This window comes from Scatophagus argus, chromosome 7 (genome assembly GCF_020382885.2).
Source record: "Scatophagus argus isolate fScaArg1 chromosome 7, fScaArg1.pri, whole genome shotgun sequence".
Taxonomy (NCBI): Eukaryota; Metazoa; Chordata; class Actinopteri; family Scatophagidae; genus Scatophagus; species Scatophagus argus.
In genome coordinates this window covers 5359279-5383457 of record NC_058499.1, presented here as the reverse complement: position 1 = coordinate 5383457, position 24179 = coordinate 5359279, and the positions used below count along the sequence as shown (strand labels likewise).

Here is a 24179-nt window from a genome sequence, read left to right as displayed (position 1 = left end):
CTAGAAGACCCCTGCGGCGCTACATTTCATTTACGGTATTATAGTTGACACTGATGAGTGAAATGATGATTGAAGGTTAATTACGTGGCAAAACAGGGGAAGGAAAAACCATTTAACTATTCAACCATTTCTGTTCCGACCTTTGTGATACTTGAGGCGCAGTCTCAATGCTGAAGAAAAGGAAACACGTCATTCACCTCAAATGTTGAACTCTGCCTTTGGGGACTTGCCATGTCATTGTGCATTTGAGCACAGCAAAAAGGTGCACTGGCACATATTATTTCCCCTTAAATTAGATTAAAGACTGATATGGGGTGTCTAAAATATTCTACATGACTTAAATGAGATGACAGATATATTATAATCACTGTATAATTTATAGAATGCGACCAAAAGAAGTGATGTACCAGATATTGCGCATGATAGTGGATGTTTAATATGGAAGACATAATTTTGCTTGTCAAGTTATCCCACATAATGTTATTTTAAACTCCGGTCATAATCCCCAAATTTTCCAGTGATACCAAAATATGCCAGCATGAACGTCAGCAGTCAACATGTTTCAATTTCACATCATGATGCTGCAACAAAAACATGGCGTTCTGGGCTTCAACACGTTACAAAATATTTCCATCATATCTTCAGTGAAACGCTGACTGGACAATAGGACATGTGATGTTCAGATGGACAGGATGAAACAATGCAGTTAGTACAGGACTGCCTCTCAAAACAGGTTAGTAAAAGGGCTGTGATGTTACTGAATTTGTCTCACTCATTCCAATTACGGTGAAAGCAAGGAAAAGAAGGACACGATACAATGCCCTCCCTCCATGTTTAACTTCCTAACCTAACGTAAATAACCTTCCAGACTCTCCTATCTTTTGATTCATGTTCAAATCAACCAAGTTTGTACAAAACAGATCCCCCCCCCCCCCCAAATGTGTAAAATAATACCATAATCACATTTACGTAATGGGCTTTCCCACACCGCTTGCTTGCTTAAGACTGGAGTTCTGACTCAGCATTAATCTGCTGGCAACAAATTCCCTTTCTTTCTCTCACACGCAGGAAGCAAATATTTACAAATGTCAGCTCTCATAATGATGCAGACATACCATAACGCAATCTCATTTGGCCAAAAATATGATTGACTGGGAGGGTTAGGGCCTTTCAGTTTCAGACATTTTGACTTTTAATTGCACTGCTTCATCAGACCAATTAGTGTAAAAAAGAGAACAGCGTACTAATATTTATCATCTCTCTTATAGATTAAAATTCGTTGTGATTAATTTTAACACTTTAGTTTGGTCAGCAGCTGTATTTTAGCAGACATCATCTAACATCTCGTGTTTCGCCAACAAAACAGGTGACGGCAGTTTATTGTCTCTATTTCATGACAGACAACAAATATGATGAAGTATCGCTGAACAATACTGTGCTTCACTCAGGATCCTCGCACTACACCAGTTTCTAGTTGATGGCTGAAGTCAAAGAGGCACTTGACGTAGCCTTGACGAGAACCTCAAAAATTAAAGGTGAAGCAGGCCACCACAAGTATCCAACTGATACCAAAGCCAATAAACACTTGCTGCTCCCAGCTGGAGAACAGCCAATGCCACAGGGAGGCAGCAGGATTAAAAGGTCTCCTGAACGATTGATAGGGCAAGGTGGGCTCAGCAAAGTGTGTACAATGACACATGCTGCGTCGCCCTGTATTAACCGTGGTGTATAATGATTTTCAGCTGGATATGTTTTTATTATGGCTGTGTGATCCTCTTCCTTCAACAACATGCAGGGGAAAATAAAGCACCGTGTCTTACCCTCAGAAGAAAATAAATATTGCTGGCAGTAGTCAAACACCTGACTGTGTACAGGATAAAGAAAGCATCGCTGTATGCTGTTAGCTTCTAAGGCCTAACCAGTATTTTTGTGACTAAAAACACTGTTTGATTTACTTAGTTCCATTGTTCACTGTTTTACAGTCAGCCGGTTCCAGCTGTTGGTGGCAGAGTGACATCTTTGTTCCTAACTGGATCAAAGATTCAACATTAAACGCATGTAAGCATGTGGGCAATGTGTCAGACTGAGGGGACACTGAATATATTTTGTTTTTTAGTTAAAGAAACCGTATTTGTTTTGGATGGATTCCCACTTTAGGAGAGTGGGTGCAAGATTCTCCATTAAGAGGGAATCCAAAACAAACTTTATGCCAACTCCTTGATCAAAGCTCTTAACTGCAGTCCGATTCCAAAAGAGGAAATGAAATCTAAATAAAACAGAATGTTATCATTTGCTGCTTCTTTCTGACATATATTCAGTTAGACAGTATATGTAATGTTTTACTTAATCTGGTTTAAAAACGCACATAAGACTGGGAAAGTTATGGAGGGAAAAGTACCTGTTTGGAACATTTCAAGGGAGGATCCTCGAAAGACTCTTTCAGACTCTTCTTTGTAAAGCACATGACTGCTTAAGGGATTTTATAACATGATCTCACAAATCTTCAATCTGAAACCTTTGCCGGTAAACAAATGTTGGAATTCATGTTGCATTTCACTTTCAATGTACAGGTCATTCTGTTACCAACACGTTACAACAACAACAGTAGTAATAATGATAATAATCTGTCCCTTCCCCTTCCAGTGGAATCACAAATCTCCAAAATTAATATTATCCATAAATAAAATTGCTTTCAAGCATTATTCCAGATTACAAGCTTTCAAAAAGTAGCCCTGTGTGTTTATTGTCAATATTTTTGTTCTACAATGAACGCTTTCTAATTTTTGCATGAACTAGTTTGAAAGGACTGCTTCTCCAGAATCAAAAGACCTTGTGTCTTTATTTGTAACTCTATTAATGGCTCATAATCAATGCTTCCCTTCGGCTGTCGTGACATGCCTGAATGGCACTGAGGATGGCGTGAGTGAGAGGCAGCACGCTCTTCACTTTGAAGTAGTTTGTTATTACAGTGTACACATTGCATAATGTGCGAATAAACATAGAGGAGCAGAGGTGGAATTATTAATATTTACAGTGGTGATTGTGATCTCGATAGGTGGACATCAAAAATGGTCATGCTGAATTGAATGAGTAATGTGATAATAATAAACTATCTGCTTGTACGTGCAGGCGAAATTTGAGTTTGGTGGCTTTTAAAAGGCTGAATATGTGTAATTATGTCCTAAGTACCGTGGGTCCACACTGTGCGTCTGCTGAAGCTTTTAACAGCTGTGCCAATCTTAAATGTGACCCTGTAATTAATCTCTCATTTACAGTTAGAGCAGAGCACATTCAATTCTTCTTCCGCCTTTGTAAACTGGCCTTTGCACTACAGGAAGGTCTAAATGGGTCCTTGCAATGACATTTTGCACAGCCCCTTGAGTCCTACTTAGCACTTCAATTTTAAGGTTATTGACACAATGTTGTGGCATGAAAGACCTTCGAGACAAACAGACTGTATAATTGCTTTTGTAGGGAACCCTTTTTGAATTCTCAAGGGTTCCAATGTAATACCCATGATTGTGCCATTATCTAACATTGCTTTCACCTTCCTGCCGTTATACGCGCTCAGAGCTGCTAGTAATCATGAGTAGAGGAAAAGATTAGAAGCTGCACTCTGAGGGCTCTGCTCTGCGATCACCTTGATGCATCTCTTTTGCAAATGATTCATTGCCCTTCACTCTTTTTCAGTGACCGCCTTTCCAGATCGTTAAAGCACCTTTGGCTTGAACTTTGGCACGGCACGCACCATGTACAGCTCTCTCCCGCCCACTGGCCTGCACCTGCTGTATTGAGAAGTCATCCTTCACATGGCGCAGAAAAAACAGCCAACAAATCGCTTCTCAATAGCAAGTAAATGACTCTTCTGCAATCAATGCTATTTTCCTCAGATGCCACACATTATTTACTGCCACTTGTTACCATGGCAGGTTATTTGTCAACAGCTGGTTCATGTATGCTCTCGGTGAGGCTGCATTTCTAGTTTGGTTTCCCAGTGAAAAGGAACAAAGAGAATGAAGGCTCATTTTTACATTAAAGCGGGCAAGATGAAGAATCTAACATTACATGTGCTATTAAACACTCGCAAACCTCACAGAGGACTTATAAATCTTCTGCAGGTACCTAAGCTGATGTCAACTTGATAAGACTGCTGGGAGCCCACACAAGTGTTCCCACACTGCAAGTTACTGACTGTGTGTCTAATGGATTCTTCCTGAGATCGATGTCTTGAAACATCACAGGCGACCACAGCGTTCTGTCTGCTGGTTGTCCTCATCAAACCCACTGAAACCAGTTCTGAGACACCTAGTCTCATTAAACCGACGCGCTGCTCACTGTAACTCGCCACGCTTTGTTGCCGGCAGACAGAATAATTTGTGGTATCAATTAAGGTCTGCTTACTGTCTTGCCATCGCACTGGCACACTCCACCACTCTCCAGGGTGGAATAGAACAAAGGATATCCAGCTCCACCTGAGTAAAGCTCCAACCCGTAATTCTGGAACAAATTAAGTTGTCCATTAAGATACACTCAAGTCGTCACCATTGACAAGTGTTACTTTGCCAGAAGTATTTTTTATTTTATTTTTTTTTAAACTCTGAATAAATCTCAGTAAGAATGGAAGCTTGGTTACTACTTAATTTCAGACCTGGTATCCTTGGAATCTGCAGCCTCAAGAAACTATTTATTGTACCAACCCAAAGGTGTGACTTTTTGTAAACAGAAAGCGAAACAGAGTAGTAAAGAAATTTCTGAAGAATCAAAACATCTTTTTATTTTCTTCTTTGCTTTCATAGGAGATTTACATTTGCCACCAGGGAAGAAAAAGTAATTTCTTGACTTCTATTTCTCACTTACGCTTGTACACTTGACCTCGAGGAGGAATGCTTCTGTGATCATTGTCGCTTTTATTCCCACCCTTCTACCATGCTGTGGGAAAATGGGCTACCGCTACAATAGGCGATACACAAGGCTCGCTAGGCTGAATATCGGCTGTTATTAGATTGTCTTTGTCTGCGTATGTGAGGGGGACATACAAAGAGAAATGGTTTTCACTCAGTGTATCTCAGACTTTCTGGCATCAGCTTTGATCGACATCATGCGGGAAAGACAATATGAATCCAGGACTGATAGAGCTGAAAAATATAGTGCTTTACAAATATGTCATGGGATTTGAAACTTTGAAATCATTTTCAGCGGATCAGTACACTATATGTACTCGTAATATACTCAGTACAATATTAAAGAATAGATTCATGTGTTTGAATTCATGTGTTTGCCTGCACCAATGAGGAAAAGCCAAAGTATTAGCTTGTTTGATTACAGGATGATGGATACAATTGAAATTAAGAACAATTAATCAAGTTTGAGAATCACAATAACAAAACCACAAAACCACAAATTATGTAACTTGGTGAATCTGTGATGTACATCTTGAATTTGTCCCAAGTAATGATTAATAGATTATTTATGTGGGCCGATAAAGTAGGGTGGAAAACATTTTAGACATTTCAAAGTCATGTATTCCAACCTCACCTTTGTGTTAGGGCAACTTCGCGATAGGGGAATCCAAAATTCCCAGCATTCACACAAATGTGATAGTGTTTACATCCCATCAGAACAAAATAACACTGTGGAAAAACTAAAAAGAGATGTGCTTGAAAGTTTACCCTTTTACTTTAAACATAATGAAGGTTAACAGCCCAGTCATGTATTTTCTCAGCAATAACGCATTTTCAGTGTTGAAAGTGTCATACTGGATCTTTTCCATGGAGCTGCGTCCATTGATTTAACATCATGTGTGGATTGTGATCGAGCACTGACGACAGTGTTTCAGGTCAACACAGTTTCCACACAGTGATGGCAAATGTTGATGACCTTGGTGTAATAGCTCCAAAGGCCAGTCAGAAACCTCCACCCCTCCACATTCTGAAATATGGAGATCACACCATAACATAATGTACTAGATTGAGACATATATATGCAGCATGTGATAAGATCAAATTAGAAAAACAAGTGAATGGTGCTTGATGCATTCTGCTTTGCAATGCAGCAGCGGCTGGCAGATAAGGTTTATAGATTTATGGAACAGATGATGGTCATCTACGAGGTCCATTTCTGCAAGTTTCCCTTTTCACTTCATGAAGTGAAAGGATAAAAATAGCATTCTTACAGGGAGGTCAGTGAGGTAAAACTGTGCCTATTGTACCAATAATAATAACAATAATGATTTATCTAATATCTTCTAATAAAAGGTGCCTGACAGATGATGAAAAACAGGAGAAGCAGGGAAAAGTAAAAGTTCTAACAGCAAAGATAAAATAAGAAAGTGTAAAATATTGACTTTCTATAAGGGAAACAGTGTCATTTCGCTCTTTGAAATGAGATATTGTGTATTGTCATGTTTTGTTTGGTTTTAAACACAGTTAGCTTGAAGCAAACAAACTCACAGCAGCACAGTCCTGAAAGAAAAATTATTACCAACACACAAACGATCACCGACTGACACACAGAAATTCATGGACATTCTCAGTCAACATTTTCGATAGTCTTTGAAAAAAATTAGCCTTATTTATCCAAACACTGCATGATCCATATATGTAAAAACCACATTAACAGCAGGTGTAGATATTGAAAATGTCCAAAGAGATAAGTCTGTGAGACACACAGGAATAAGAGCCTTATTTGTAACACGGCAGGAAGTATGGGCACATCTTCATGGAATCGGGAAAGCAGTGCAATTTAGCTGAATGAACCCAGCAAGAAAGTAACGTCTATCACACAGATACAAGTGCCACATGAAGTGCCTTATGGGTTTCGAGGTGTCTTTTCTAGGAAGGCTGGAGAGACAAACACATCTTGCAGAAAGCAGTGAGGTAATACCAAGATGAAATGATTACATTTCTGTGTGAGCACAGTGGTTTTAAGGTGCGGGCGGGTGTTAATCAGGTTACGGGAACAAAATAGCTTGCACCTCTGTAATAGAAAATAATGAAGGTATTCGAGGCAAGGTGGGTACTGATGGAAATAGGTTTCTTCTTCTTTTCTGCGTTCTCCCTGTAAAAGCAGACCAAACAACAAATCATACACAACAGCCTCCTGTGGGGAATGGGCCTTCATTCCTCACTGATAGGTGGGATTTAAAATGCACGCTGCACTAAAACCAAGTGGAGACTTCTGGGACTGAAAAATGAAGTTGTTGCCAAAAACTGCTGTTCTCTGAATGGCCACTTGAGGCTGACTTCAAAAGCAAGTGAATCCCGATGGACCCCTGAATTAAAATGTCATACTTTACAGCGGAAATAAACTTCGTTACAGCCCACTGCAAAATCATGTTTTGAACTCTGCTCACTCAGTCATAGCTAGCTGCTAGCTGTCTGCTAGGCTTGGCCGTGTTTGCAGTGATGGTGCTTTCCGGAGAATCTGCCCTGCAAATATCTGACGAATAATGTGGCTCACTGTGTGGTTACTTGCATTAACATAAGAAGTCTTTGCTCCACCTCTTTGCCCATTTTTTGATCAGCCAGGAGTTATGCAGGCTCGGGCTCTTCAGAAACCTACAAGTGACAGTCTAAGGAAACAATAAACCGGTTGGTAAGAACAGCAAACACTGCAGTAGCATAGTGTTTCTTTTGGACATGGATTTCATGGACATTGGATAAAAAGGTGTTCTGAGAGCATTACAGTATTTTGATGTGAGAGGTCCATTCACAAATTAAAATGGTCTTATTCACAGCGTATGATTATGATCATGAAAAATATCACAAGCATGGACAGCATGGTGACCTAGAAAAAGATACCAAGCTATAACCCAGAGATAATAAACGAGATCACAATTGACAACAGCCCACGTGTCCATCGACAGCTATGCCCAGTGAAAGTGTCCTCGACCTTGAACAAGATACTAAAATCCAACCGGCTCAATTATTGTAAATCAAACCTGATAAGAACATCAGCCAAATGGCAAAAACAAAATGAACACAATCAAAACCATGTGTCAAGGAGGGCTTATCATCAAATCCCAATGGAACAAAAGCTGAACAGAACCATGATGTGCTCTCACACACAGGATATAAAATCAGTTTGGAAATAGGACTATATATGTCGGTCTACCACACAGTGCACTTCTGAATTCTATTCTTATCCATTTTTTTTGGTCACTTATGCTACTCATCAGACTCTTCCCCTGACTCTGTGCTTTTTTGGTAAACTGCATCTTCTCTGTCGGTTGTACTCCATCCACTGTAAGCCATTTCTCAACTGTTCAAACGCATCAATATTTGATGTAGAAATCATCTCTAAACCATAACGGCCAGCCTTGGATGAAGTAGCTGAGTAGTATAATCTTTGGTGGCATAGTGCACCCACCAATATGAGGGGCGATGACCTTCACGCACTGATGCTTTGCAATCATTTTAAAAGCAGAATCTCGCCACAACAGCGCGCATGAGATAAGACTAAACCCTTGCAAGAGAAAGTTGCGGCTCAACCGTGAGCTCAAAATCTGTTTGCAAATTCTGAACATAAATCCAGCAAACTGATAGGACTCACACTATTTCATCGCCCTATTTTTGATTCAACTCAGCTGCACTTTTCTGATCCGTAAACACTGAACTTGTGACGTAACAAGGCAAAAACAAAAATGAAAAATGGGCGTCCACCTATTGCTCCTGAGACTGTTCATTAATTTAGCAAACACACTGTTGCCCTTCTGTCAGGTCTTCTGAGTGAGATCCTTGTAGAAATAATAACAAAACCATTTCATATGTTAAGATTAAGTCTATTGAATATCCATTTAGAGGACCATTAAAGCACACATCATAAGCAAAAGAGACTAATTCCCAGTAACGTTTTAATATGATACTCCCAATAATGAGATATGTAAGAAACACACTGCACAAACTAGATATTGTAGGAAAACATGATGTATTTGCATTTCGTCTCCCACTGAGTGTCAACGAGTGCTCTGACATTCATACAGATAATACTTCAAAAATCCCAGTTATGCTCTTATTAGAGACAAGCTCTTGTGTATCTTCGTATTCGCAAACACTCCTGTGTACATGAATACAGGGTCTGTTTCCGTGGCAACAGCTCGTGGCAGCAAAACCAACAGCAAACACAGTGTTTATAGACGTACAACACAGGATAAGCGTCAGTATGGAAGGTACTTGTGCATTCTGGAAATCTTAGTCAACTTTATCCTTCTTTGTTCTCCATTTCTGCTTCATGTCAGTCTGAAACGACTCTGTGACAGACGCATATAACTGTTATTTGTCTTTACCACACAATTAAATGAGAAAAAAGATATACTTTTCATGTAATGTCAAACATGTGTCAAGTTTTAAGACTCTACTGCAACTATTGTGCAGTCATATAAAAAATCCTCAGCCGGTACCTTTCAACCATGTGCCTTTGCTTTGTGTTAAGTAAGATGTTATATTCTCGCTCGAACGTACAACTCACTATGCACAGCTGGTGTGCATACTGCGAGACAATGGTATCAGAGCACTTATGTACCGCAAAGCTGAACCCCGTAAATCCTTTTACATGATAGAAATGTGGACCCTGCATCCTTTGGAAAGCTGACCTTGGATTCTTGTTTTGCGCTTAGCAGCAAGGATTAGAGGAAATCTTCCACAAACACACATTTTGCTCCCAGAGATCTGGGCCTTTTTTTTTTTTGTTTTTTTTGCTTTGCTCCAGCTTTATTTCAAAAATGCAAAACAAGGCTAGTTTTGAACTGCAGTCTCTGGCTATTGACAGAAAAGGAAAATACTGTGCAAGGGGGTGATTTTTCTCTTATCATTTTCTTTTCGTGTCAAAAGTAGGTCAAGCTGAAAGGCATGAAAAACTTACTGATATTCAGTTCTGTGAGAATAAAAGACTTTCCAAAAGTCAGGCTAAACTCTTGGGCAATGTGACCTCCCCGTAAATTATTGATTCCCCCCCCCCCCCTTTTTAGCTCTCAGACATTGCCACAGCTTCCCATTTAAGCCAAGAATGACCGAACTCCAGATGTGCTCTGGATGGCTGGATGTCATTCAGACTCAACAAAGTAAACAGCTCTTATTAATTTGTCACTTGCAGCATGAAACTAAACTGTACAGATTTACATGTCTGAATTTAAAGCCTGAAAAATCTCAACATGGAGCAGATGTTAGCAAGGAGTGAGAAGACTAGAGTCAGTGATTGTAATAATCAACTAAGAGTCACCAACTTGAAAGGAAGATTCCATGCGATCAGCTGTTTGGTCTTTCTGTTCTTTAATCTCAGATGGGACACTGTGAAACAAACACTGAGCAGTAGTGATTGCGTTTTTCAGTTCAGGCGGATGTGAACTTGGCTATAACTTTAAGACCGCTGCTCACCCCAGTCCCTCACCTTTGTTATAGCATAGCATGTTGTGACAGTAGTGTTATGGTAGTTCCTTGTTAGGCCATTAGTGTACTGGATGAACAAGCCTCGGAACATCTCATAATCACTGAAGCACACTTCACACTGAGCATTAATGTGGAACTGCTTTGATTACCTTTTCATACACCGGTGAGCTGGTTGAACTGCTTATCTAAGTGTAATGGATGTTATTTCAATATATCACACTTGAAAGCTAATGAATTCCTTGAGGGTCAGTTGCAGACTTTACCCTGACAGACCTTGAATGTACAGTAGAAAATTTGGTGACTGGCTATTTAACATTTTGAACTTTAAGAGCACAATTTCTTTTAAACCGGTCGCCTCCTGTCTCTCGCAAGATGTTAGCATTCCCTACAACAAACCAAGCGGGAAGATAAGGGCACTGAAAGCCCTTGATATATTGTATGCATACAGTGAAAACTTACATGACACTGAAGCTCTGCAGCTAGAATACTTGAACAGGAATAAACAGCGGTGGCCCTGGCATATTTAATACCTTAGGCAAGGCCATGAATGAATGATTTTTGTTACCGAGTTTAGATTTTCCAGTTTTCTTTTGAGTGCTAAAGGTCAGGGATGTGGTGCCTTTCCTATCATGTTTACATATTATGTGTTGACAACCTCTGAAAAAATTCAAACACAGGAAAGCAGTACTTTTTGTTGAATACTCCTCTTCTTTCGACAGAGCCAGCGGAATACACAACTGGACATAAGTGGTGAGTAGGAGGGAGCGACATAACTGAACAAGATACCTGACATGAGAGGGATCTTTACTGGAAGATGGAAACATAATAATAGACAAAGCAGCTGAAGCTAGGCAGCCATCTCGGGTAACTGCACAAACTGACCAACACTGGAAGTAATTAACTTGAAAAAGTTAAAGCTCCCTGCAATAAAACGTTGTCTTGTGAAGCTTTGCAAAATCATAACATCCTGTTTATGTCAATGGCAGAAGCCGTTTGACCATAAAAACCTGGTCGTGCAGAGCAAACTGCAGCCAGGGGCTGGTAACACATTAAATGTACACTATTTCACGCACTTTAAGTTCAGTTGGGGAAGAAAAAACATGACATGTTCAGGTTCATAAAAGCATTCTGCGAGCGTGGGGGTGTGGTGAAGGTGTAGGTGCATGTCCTGAGGCACTTTGTCCACTGGTGCTGTAATGGTGGGAAAGCCAGCAGGATGTTTTCTCTCATTCTGGCAGCCTACTATGCAGCTATAGATGTCATGACTTCTTAAAGGTGGAAAAATGGCAGAAAGCGCCGTGTTTTGTGATTGAAATCCATGGTAATAATGACACATATAATCCTGATATGGAAAAACTGCTCAGGCTATTTATTAAATCTGTTTGTAACAAAGTACAAGATCACTTTGTACTAAACCATCATGTGATGCTGAATGCTTTGGTATCATGTGATATCTCTTTCTGAGCCTTTTTCACTCTGTGCATCTTGTTTTGTCAGTGGCCCTGAGCTTCAAAATATGACTTAACCCTGTTTTGAAAATAAAGCTTTTGTGACAAACGGTGGCAATTCGGTCAGGTTTGGGCACAAAAACTACTTGGTTTGGTTGGAAGGGAAAGTTATGCTTTAGGTGAAAATAAGGACACATTATTACTTAAATAATGTACTTAAGTTAAGCGATGTTATTCAACTTCACAACAAAGCAACCAACACTTGGTTACACACAGGACTCAAATCCTTGTCCCCCACAGGAAATTCTGTGTTTGAACCGTTTTCTCACTCTTTATACGAGACAGATGTCTCCGGAAATCGTGCTAGAGGGCTAACTACAGCATCACGAAGAGAAGGGTCAGACCAGGCTGCTGTCTACGACCCACTGGGAGTGAGAATGGGCTGGTTATGATATGTCATTTGTCTTTTTTGTTTTCTTTCTCTACACTGACTCAGTGTTGTGGATAGAGATTTGAAAAAAGTGTTATCAAACCCCATCATCGTCACTCAGGAAATACAATCTGCTGACATGATAACAGGAGGGCTAAAAATACACCAAAACCCTACCAAACTAGCCAATGGGATGGGAGGCAGATCACTCAGCGCTTGATTTTTTTTAATAGTGATGAATGTTTCGTTGTGACATTTTCCTTTAATTTCTTTAGTTTCATCCAATGCAGACTTTTGATCAGCCTGCATGAAAGAAACAATCCTGGAGAAAAGAATAGGACAACTTCCACCTCCATCGTAGCTTCTTCATCGAAGCGAGTATTGCTGTCAAAAGTGTTATTTGTCAAAACAGCTTTTAATGTCAGTCTTGTCAGGCATTTTGCTCTGAGCTTATGGATTCTCCAAAAATACCAGTGGTGAGCCCGCTGTACCTTATTTGATTTTAAACGGTTGATGTAAAGATGTCCTTTGGTGTAATCAGAATAAAATTATCGACTTTTGACAACGTGAATTAAAAACTGAGGGAATCCAACTGGAGGGAAACTGTCTGTAATTGAACAAAGAGTGAAGCGCTGCCCTAAAGCGTGAGAAACCAATTATGTTGCAGGTACTGAAAATAAACAGACTGCTTCACTCAGCCAAATTCATGAATTCTAGATCAGTCAAATACAGTCAGGGGTGTCTAATGATGTGTACCGATAAATCTTGCATTTGACAGGGCTGCATGTTTGAAATACAGCCACGGTGATGAAAACAAGACGAGGGTGAAGCTAATTTTACCAGTACAGTATGGAAAGCCTGGATGTGGACTTTAAGAAGCTCAAACCAAGATTTCATAAAGTGAAATCAGGGACACTTTGCCAGCTTCAAACAAATTAAGCCCCTGTGACTCACGGCCATTAACTAAATGGCATTTCAGTGCATCCCAGTATGTTTTATTTTACATTCCTCCACTGTCTTGTCTACATGGATGCAGTTTCACGCAGTGGAGAATGTTCAGAATTCAAAGGTCAAGTCGTGGGGGTTTTTGTATGCAAGATGGAGTGCAAGCCATCGAACAAGAACATTTCTCATTAGAGCTCACTGAGAGGTGTCCCTTCATTGTTCTTATGCAAATGATGAATCATTTTCTGATGCTGTACATGGCAGTTATACTGTGCAGCGGAATATATAATCTGCACTCTTAAAGCACAGCACAGCAGCTTTTGATTTGTTTCACCCAGATGGAGAAGAATAAAACAGACACTCGTCGAGTCTGTAAGCTGATATTAGATATTAGATGCTGGATATTATTTTTAAAATTAACTGTTTACACATACTAGATGGCTTGTTTGACTAAGTATTGAAATCATGAGTATTTAAGGGATGTGAAAATGTTCCTGATTTTAAAGAAAGCTTCCAAATAACAAATTATATCACAGAGACAACAAAGATGTGAGATGTGGCTCATCCTCAAACGGTGACGGCAGGAAATAACACAATGTCACTTTTTGGTCACTCTGTTGATGTTGGGAGCTGCTGTCCAAACACAGATGTGAGATACACACAGGCAAAAAAAAAAAAAGCAAAGCCAAACAATAAAGAGACTGATGTGTGTAGTCGTTTTTGGCAAATTTTGAAGACCATGCAAGAACTGTCACTCAGAAAGTGACGTTATGGTCACTTTCTAAATGAAGATGCACCAATGGCATTCAAAAATGTTGCACTGCACTTTTGCATACTGCAGAACCATTAAAAAAAAGAGTACAGAGTGACGCTGCAGAAATACTTTTAGGGTTTCCTTCAAGTAGCAAACTGACTAGATTCTAACACACTCTGAACATGCAGTTTCGATCTCCATTAAAACCTGTTTAAAAGAAAATCTTCTGTACTTGATTTGTATGCACTTTTGACAAGTGTCTGCTTAATATATAAATGTAAACTAAATGTCTGTAACAGTCCTTGAATGTTGAAATACATCCATTTAACTGTATAATCACTGCACACTCACAGTTGCTTCAATATTAGCAAACCTCAAAAAACAAATACACACACACACAAAAAGCATGTCACTTACTTCATCCTCCAAAGATTGAGATGCCACCTTGAAAATGCTCTATTGAGTCACAGGTATGGTAAGCATGGCTATTTTCCCCATTGCCATCTTATAGCAGCACTGAAAATACAATAAAAGTAAAAGTCCCTCAAGCTTGTCTGTGTGTCTCATACATCTTCAGTCATGCGGAAAGCCGTCCGTCAGTTTTACTGCACATCGGCTTCCTCTCAACGCAGCGTCGATGACTGATGGCCCTAAGTGCAACTAGATAACTACGGCAGGGGATGATAAAAATGTGAAAACACACATCCTAGACTGGAAATTGGCCATTTTGGAGCAATTGACACAGAGGAGCTGAAGTGATGGCACTTCCTGTAATGGTCCTGCGTTGAAAAGCAGTGACGCCTGGTTGTCCACTGGGAGATCACTGCAGTCCACTGGACATATTACTGAGACACAGAAACCTAATAGATCTCAATTATTTTTTCTCTTTAGCTTTTTCTTCTGTTTTAGTTGCTACAGAGTCAAATGGGATAAGCCTGTTATGAAAAAAGTTTTAGTCAATATCCTGGCAATCTGTAGCAAAAAGAATCAATTGAAACAAGTTATGGAATAGTGAGCGAGTATGAGGTAAAGTCATCAGAGGAGGTGTAATTAAATATTGGCCTTGTAAAAGAAGGGCAATGAGGAAAGTGAAGACCTGCGAAAATGGATCGCTGGGGCTTAATGGGGAATGGAATATCGAAAGAGTCAAGCAGGCGTATGAACTGAGGCAACTCAGCTGCGTTTCAGAGTGCTGGTTATTAGCGATGAAGATGATGAGCCTATGTATGAAACATATCTGTTTTTATCCTTAATCTCATATCTTCTCATCTGCTATCTTCCTCCCTCTACGTGCCACAGGTCTGAAACAGTGAATTGAACTGAATTGGATTGATTGATGGTAACGATGGTAATGTCACAGCTGCTCAGGAAGGGTTACAGCACATTACAGAGATCAGCAGTTTAATGTTTCTTAGAGGGAGCAATCAAGGAATTACATACCACCTCTATATAATCTGACATGAGTAATGACATCCATACCAGCTGAACTGAGAAAGATTATTTATCCATTGGTGCACACATGTGCTTTGCTGGATCATGTCTCCACCAGATGTTTTTATCGCTGACATAAGCCTTGATCACGTGGCGAAATTCCAATCTCCCGCAGTTAAAGCCAGCGCAGATAGTCTGCATACAAGTGGGTGTAAAATTTTCTTCAGTGCTGATTAATAATTCATTTGTGTGTTGTCAGAAAGAGTTAGTGGTCTTATGCCGATCTAAACTGCATTACGTCTGAGTCCAAAAGATTGCAATGCAGGGAATAATTTTCTTATTGATGAACCATGAATAAAATCTTCTGCTGTTGATTAGGTAAGGCAACTTGAAAGGCAAATGGAGGAGATCTGTGGCACCACAGCAATCACAGTGGAAAAAAGTTAATTTATGTCATGTTTAGCACATAATTTAGCTTTAATTTCCATGTACATAAAAGGTGCACTTTTAAAGCAGGGGCTCACACAGATAAATTAAAAGTCCCTGAAAGCTTTTGTCACAACAAACATTCAACACTAACTGTATTAATGCACAATGTAACAGAGAACTGCAAAAGTGCTGATGAAGAGTGAACGCACCAGCTCTTACAATTTCCACTCTCGCAACACAATGACTGTTACGTCAATCAGTGTTTAAAGGGTCAGAGCAATGAAGCTGTTGTAAAATTATAGTGCAGAGTTGGAGTGGTTTTTAAGTGTAATCTGAGCTTCAACGCTTTTATCCATTCTGCTCTCCAAACCTGCACAATTAAAAATCATTTGAATTCACTATAGGTCCTGGAGAGCATATCCACAGATATGTGACAAAGGTTTGCCCGACCGCAAGCCTCAATGGCCACTATTTTGTCACATTACTGCACAGCAAATGCATTGACATTAAACCAAAACTACATTGTTCTCCTAAACTCGACCTACAATCTTTTGTTGCGTAAACCTAACCACACGCTTGCTACAGTACCAACCTGTGAACATAATCCAGGTACTTCCTATCATAACACAGGGTTCTATGCAATGCCCCAGCCACCTGCCCGGTGCTCGGGTTGAGATGGGAGGTCCAGTGCTGTTGACTGACTCTAATTAACTCAGGTGAAATGAGGAGCTCAGATGTTTCGATATTTAAATGTCTGTTCTGACCACTGCGAGATGAGTCAGCTTTGTTACATTATCACACATGTGATGTGTTTTGTCATGCTTTCCTTAATTGTGCTAATTGCTAGCTGGTTTTAAAATGTGTCAGACATGTCTTGCAAATTCAGTGTATTTCAATCGGCTGAAGTTAGACATGATGTTAGATTTTTTTTTGTCCCACTCAAACTCTGTACACTGTGTGCTGATCAGCAGGAACATCTCATAATTCGGGTAGTGCAATAATACTCACAGGCAGTAATTGCTGGCCTGCTGATTCCAAAGAGCTGCTGGAGCTGCTTACTGTGCAGAAGGTGGGAGTCTGGAGTTGTGAGGTGGGTAACGTCTCCCTGTACTCCACATACCCTCACAGCATTGGCTCTTCAATTTTTCTGCCACCTGCAAGAACCAAGCAACAGTGGAAACTTCACTTCTGAGCTCATAAACACAATAGTCAGGCATTTTACTTAATATTTGTCTTATTTGTCTCATGTATTAGTAAATTTTTATCTAAGAGAAAGTATGACGTAACAGCAGGCGGAGAAAATCTTTATTCAAACAACATCATTCACTGACATTCACTGAATAATTCATTCATTAAAAAGACACTGAATGTACATGTAGTCACCATTTCCTCTCTTGATTTAAAGAGCAGCATGTTTACTTAAGTTGCTTAAGTGACAAGCAAGCGAAACTGGTAGCTAATCGGAATCAGAATCAGAATCCCTTTATTTAAGTTCTTCTTTCTTACAGACATTACAATTTTCCGAAAAAAAATGAAAAGCCAGGAAAAATAAATAAAAAATTTAGATATTAATAGAAAAAAATCTAAAATAAAATATAACATATTTTCATATATATATATATATATATATATATATATATATTTCCATGGTAATAAGATATTAGTTATTAGTTAACTGCATTTCCGGTGATCTGATGAATGCAAATCCAATTTCACATTGTGTTTCGCTGTGGTTTGTTTGTTTGTTTGTTTTTATACCACTGAGGAAATGAGAAAGACCCCCAGAAGTGAAGCCAATACATCTTGATCGCCCCCTGGTGGCTGGCTGCAGTAAAGTTTGTAAATCTCCCTTGCCCATCTTAGCAGACAGGACATGGGCAAAACCAAGAGTGCTGCTCTCAACTGGGTCAGGCAGCAGGACCTTGAGAGTGCGACTCTACCGCTTCATTATTACTGTGCAGACTCCAAGTCCCCGACATGAGATGTGTCTGGGATACTTTGGCTTCACTTTTGTAAGCTGGGAGAAAGTGGAGAAACGTCGCCCAGCTTTGCATAGGTCAGCAATATCCGACAGGGATATCCCCAGGGAAACATTTGGCTCTTTAGCAGCTAAATGCATCCACAACGTACACCAGCTAGTTGCCAACTGTGTTTATCATGTTTATCAAAACTGTTCACTGAAAACAGCAGCCTGCTGTGGTGAGAAAGGGATGCTAATGACAGCTGTGGGAGTGAACCAAAACAGCTAGGTTACAGTTTGTGAAAACCACAACAATGAGCTGACAGACTTTCACGAACACAGTTATTTGATTAATTGCAGGTATAAAATTACTGATTATAGCAATTTGGGCAAAACCTGTATGATATTCCAGAACAGAAACATATTATAAAAAACCTGACTTCAGTTAGCCTCAACAGTTAATTATTGTGGTTTAATTAATTCCTGGTGTAAAAAAATATATAAATAAATAATAATATAAAAAAAAATCAACATGAATTCAAGTTCATAGTTTGCCAGGATAAGTGCAAGGATGTCCTCATAGCTCAGGATAAATTATTAAATAACCATTTCATAAATGTGCCTTAGGCAGAATTTAAAATTGAGGTTAAACAAGACAGACAAATAACTGGCATTTGGTATTATTAATGTGGTCCACCTCTCACTGTAAGAACATATTTATGCATGCATTCACCTGATATTGAAAAAACTCTTTGCAAAAAAAGGACAAAAGGTATATGAGCTTTCCTTTCTGATTTCACGTTTCCACTTGCTGCCTGTAATAACCACACGGTTCATTTCCCTCTCTGTGCATGAGAGCTTCACAAACTTCGTGAGATCTTGAGTGTTGAGGAGGTTGTGGATTGCACAGTTGTTTGTTTCATGATGTTCCAAAAGTTTGGTCCATGATGAAAACATCAGACTCTTGCACCCAAAAAGGAGAAGCTGTAACCATTTCTGATGATGTTTACAAACACAAAGTCCTGTAATATGATAATAATAATCATAATACCAGCTGAGGTACATTCGTCAACAAACAGTGCAAAAAGCAACGGTTACCAAATGACTTGGAAAACATCTGATTTTCCACATTTGATACATGCACACTCAAGCAGCTGATGCAGAAGGGTTGAACGTCCCCTTGATTTCCTGGCTGGGAAAAGTAAGACCTTGGATCCAAAGCAAAGTGTGGGAGCATCTGTGCTGGAGTAATTTGTCTGCAGAGTTGTTGGCAGTGAAAGAGACACCTTGTTCTTCCTCGGCAAGATGTTCTACACCTCATCTGCCTCGTTACTGGCACAACAATTAATTTCATGATATATTTGGTTTCAGATTATTTACTAGTAACTGTATTACAGTTTAAATGTCACTTTGTCAGTGATGAAGTTTGGCAGCAGCTGCAGAAACAGCTGAAAGTCCTGAATTTACATATCACACTACTTACCTCTCATAAAACCAGGTTGAATTTGACTTAGACTTTCTCCATGAGCTGCTATGGTAAAATCCAAGGTCTTCTGAGGCCAATTTGAAGTGTGATATGGTAACCCTGCAGAATGCTGGGAAAGTGATTGCTGGGTCAGTCAGCTTTCAAAGTACAGAGAATCAACAGTCTCAACCTGCAAAAGAACTGTTATTTATAACCCATAAATGTTCTTTTGTCGAGAAGTTTTATAAATCAACAATGGCTGAAAATCCCAGGTCAAATCCTGGACTCAAGGAAAATCAAGTTATATACTTTTTTACATAGATGTTATGTATTTTTTTACCCAAAATCCACTTTTCTACCAGACCATGTGTGAAGACAAACTATGTGATACGAGGTATTATGTTGCTCTGACTGAGTCCTCAGTATTTAAGCATTAATGGCATTACTTGGCATGCTTGGCTTCCCTCTGATAATGCACAAGCAGCAGCTTGAGCGAAACCTGGACGTCAGCTCCCCATCAAAACTGCTGCTGGCTATTTTGAGAGTGAAGCAGAGCCTGATAAGGGAATTGCTCCATTGTTTCCCCACTTGAAAGCCGTCAGCTTGGGCATGCAAAGATTATTCCTGCCACTTCGTCACATTGACAGGACTTGCGAGAATATCACTGCTGCTGTCGCTGCCCTGCCACCACTGTGGCATGCAGAGCAGCAAGGAGCTACAATATGTTGCTCTGTTAAGTATAGCTGAGACTAAAGGCAGCACAGATGCTTAACTGACATATCATAAACACAAAGTCCAAGGGGATAACAGGATTCAGACAGCATCCTAAAAACAGGCAACTTGTACTCTGACAACCTTGGGGCAATCAAAGCTAAAAGACAAAAGCCCATCAATAAGTGTAAATAGAAACTGAGTACTGGAGAGAGAGAAGATGGATAAGCACCATCTGCACATCATTTAACTTTTAAACATTGAAAATGGAGTATAAAGAACCAAACGAAATGGAAAACAAGAGCTTGATAGACGAGGGGGGTCTCGTGTAAAAATTCTCCCAGTAAAGGCTGACAGAGAAGTAATTTCAAAAGTATGAAACAATATAAAACATAAATTTATGCATAAGTGAATCACAGATCAACAGCAGCAAAGCTCCTGGGAGGAAGAAAAAGAAAAACTTTTCTCCGTTTCTATCACGCGCTGAGATGATTTGACGAATCACCTCCGTGAGCAGAAGTCTTTGCTACTGATAGCTCTGGACTTTCCTTTTCACTTTTTAATTTTTTTTTTCTCCCCTGTGTCTGTGACAAGATTAGGCTATCTCTCCTTGTGCACATGGATGACTGACTCCTTGGGGCCGGTCACATCTCTTTTGCACCCCCCTCTCTCCATCCCAAGGCAGAAAACATTTCTGTTTTCAACAGGATTAGCTCTCACCACAAACCACCTGACAGCGAAAGCATCACCCATGTGGCACCCCACCCCCGACCCCCACCCCGACCCCCTCCAGGCACCCAGAAGAGCATATCATGGCCTCAGTGACAAACAGGGAAGCTGGGGAGGTTACCTTACAGTGGCATGCACAGTGGGTAACATAGTTCCAACAGATAAATGACATCTTGAAACCACCCCTGCTGAAAACATCAAGCACCAAGTTTTTTGAGCCCCATCTTTCAAGTAGTAAATAAATCTGTAGCTAAAGGTACAAGCAGTCCGTAAGCAGAGTTAACTAACAACATATTTACCATTAACTTAAGAGGATAGATGGGTTGAATATCCCACATTATAAATCTGCCGAATCATCCTGGCGCATCAAAATACAGAAAAAAAAAGTAGTTAAGATGACAGATATTTGTGAATGGCAAAATATTTGGGACATCACTGTTAAGAAAAACACTGTCTCTGTGTTGTTCATGATTTCAGTAATAATCCCCTTTGCAGGTCCCTTTTTCTTCTGTATTACACCAATATTTTCCCCTGGTCTTTCTAATCATTACCCAATAAGTCATCACACAAGGGATTTAATATAAATAAAATCAGACTTTGACAGATTTATTTTCATATCTTGAAATATGGTCCGATTAACAATGTAGCAACGATCAGATTTTATCTGCACCAGTTGGGAAAATGAGGGGGGGGGATACGAAAGATTTGCTTCTCTCTCAACAATTAACAGCTTTAACAATGGCTTCAAGGTGCCTCTGAGCAAGACACTTAACCCTGGCTGCACCACTGGGACTGCTGGCTGACCTGCAGTAGAAAACTTACACTCACAAGCTCCAAGGCAGAAAGCGTTTTCACAGATTGTGTGATGTGGGTTGGTGTATTAAGGGTGGGAAATGAGAGATTTAAGTTCACTAACCCAGTGAAGTAAATGGAAATTCAGCAGTATAAAACATGGAGAACTGCTTCACCTTTAACAACTTTACTGGGTACACCTATTTCTCTGAATTTTACAAAAGAAATCATTTCTCAGTAGCCTGTGATTATTTCTCAGCAATCAGTGAATATTACTCAAATTACATGCATGTAATTTGATGTGAATTCTTAAAAAAAAAATATATTTCTGTCCTCTCCTTTCCATTCTCAGACTTCCTTTTGAGAAATCACAAAAGGATAAAAAAAAAGCTGAAAGCTACAGGGTCAGATCATTAAAGCAATACCTTCAGCCTTGACATTCTGTATTTTGTACTGTTATTTTTCCTCAGGTAGTCACAGTGCGGTGAAAGTTTCCAGAGTGCCATTATTCTCAACTGCAAATCCTATGTTAGCACCGTTAGCAGTCATTTCCAAAACCTATGGACGCTTCATGCAGCCCTGCATGTTTTAGTGTGTGAAAAAATTCAGTTGCATTGCAATTTTTTAAACTGACTACATGATGACGTTTCGAATGTAAAACACTGAACCGCACAAGCTTCGAGATCGATAACACACATTAGAGTTAGCGTACCGGTTTGTCACGCTTGCAAACAGCATTCACAGTGCTCACAGATGGCAAGTACATGATTAAATGCTAAAACGTGTTCACTTCTAGAACGTGGAAATAACAACTGCTCGTATTAAATGAACTTACTATCATGATAACATATTGTTTTTCCCATAATATGATAATGATGATGATGAATGATGAGAAGAATCCAGGTAACCAAACGTGCAGGATTTACACATTTATGACAATGTGGAATTACTGCATAAAACCTGAATCAACAGTTTAGGTTAATGAAGTGAGCCTTTCCTCTCTGCACTCTACGTTTGTTAGGATCTTTATCCTTATACCACCAGCATCTCTTGGTTAGCAGTAACAAATTTCACAGAACCACAGATGCACATTTGATTGTGCATAATGACTTTGACACTGAGTTTGTTCCACCTCATATGGTGCCTCAGACCTTTTGAGTCTTTCAAAGTGGACCAATCTGTGACACACACACACACACACACCTTATGCTTTGTGCTTTGCTGCGGGATCTGCCTTTCACATTAGAGATATGAGTGTGTCAGGCCAATAATTAAATTTATTCAATGCTGTCTTTCTTTTTATGCTCTCAAATCAACTGATTCTTTCTACTTCCATCACACGAAACTTCCTGTCCAGCTTATTTTCCCAGACTTTCACATGAACTTCCACTAGCTGTGTTGTGTTGAATCTTTTCTTCTCAATTCCCCTGATTTCCTAGGCCTTGTTAATTATTCGCTTTATCTATTTTAAATTTCATTGTCCCCCTGACGGTAAACAATAATATTAAACTTAATCCAGGGCTAAATCGTTCGACACATATTAGACAGGTCTGTTGGAAAGCACAAAAAACTGAAAGAAAGATAGTCTCTTCTGATACTTTTAAAGAACTTTTATTCATTTATTAAATTTGTCTAAGCCAGAAGGGAGACGGGAGTTCCTAATTCTAAATTCTAATTGGAAAGGGAAAGAACACATTTAGCAAATGCATTTGTTTTTCTGTCAAAATTTAGAGAGCTTCTAGGTGCAGTCTGATAGAGGAAAACGTGTTCTGCCACTGTTTTGTTTTTAAAAGATGCATGTGAGAAAACCTAATAACATGACTGAGATTGCTTTACTTCTTTGCAGCATTTTCATGGATAACATGCAACAATGTGTATGATGAATCATTATGAAAAAGACTTGTGATTTGTCCTACTCTTCGTGTCTTTGGGCAGTTCCTCCTTCAATAGAAAGCAGCATTATGATAAAAGACACCTGTTTTTGTCATTATTTAAACATGAAATTGAATGCTCACAAATTCTTCTTTTACATTCACATTTCATCCATCCGGTAACAACTTGATATATTTATGTGGCACTAGTCCAGTGCAAAAACACAATCCACATAATCACAGTCAACCTTCCACAAGGCAACAAAAACCTTTTGACATGCAGAAGTAATTATGTGCTCACCGAGCCCTTGTTTTCATGGTTCATGACTCCTGCCCCTCCTGCCCCCCCAGCCTCTGAAAGGAGTCTGAATTTATTTTAATGACTTCATTTAAAAGCACAACACAATCAAGTAAATAGAGGAACCTGGAAAAAGTTTGGGTGACTGTCAGGTTTTAAGTCTGTGTCATTGAGGGGAAAGATGCTCCAAATGCTGGCCGTCACATTAGTTCCATCTCTAATTAGAGGGCAGCAGTTTAACTGGGCCAGATGAGAGTGGTGTCCAGGGAGCTTCGCAGGTCTGCTTTAATTAACGGATAAGCAATTAATCAATTATTCATTTGTGGAGGGCAATTAAGAAAAAAATCCTAAATCAGATCTTAATTGTAGTGTTGTTTGCTTTAAATGTGCATTGTGCCTTTATAGATTTTTACCCTGCAGCCACCATGAAAGGTCCAGCGGTGCACAGATTACCAAAGGTTTTGGTCATTTCAGTGCACAATGAGAAATCTGAGCTCTTTCATGATTCAACATTTGCACCGCTCCATGCCAATT

The 24179-nt window shown here is 39.5% G+C and overlaps 1 protein-coding gene across 4 annotated transcripts in view; it reads right to left on the bottom strand.

The window, feature by feature from the left end:
- The window catches only part of lingo1a (leucine rich repeat and Ig domain containing 1a), a 238998-nt gene that overhangs the window by 42059 nt on the left and 172760 nt on the right, over window positions 1–24179 (bottom strand). For all 4 annotated transcript variants that reach the window (XM_046393823.1, XM_046393822.1, XM_046393824.1 and 1 more), the window contains one exon: window positions 16828–16973. The gene's annotated coding sequence lies outside the window, so the exon portion shown is untranslated. The remainder of the gene's footprint in view (window positions 1–16827; window positions 16974–24179) is intronic.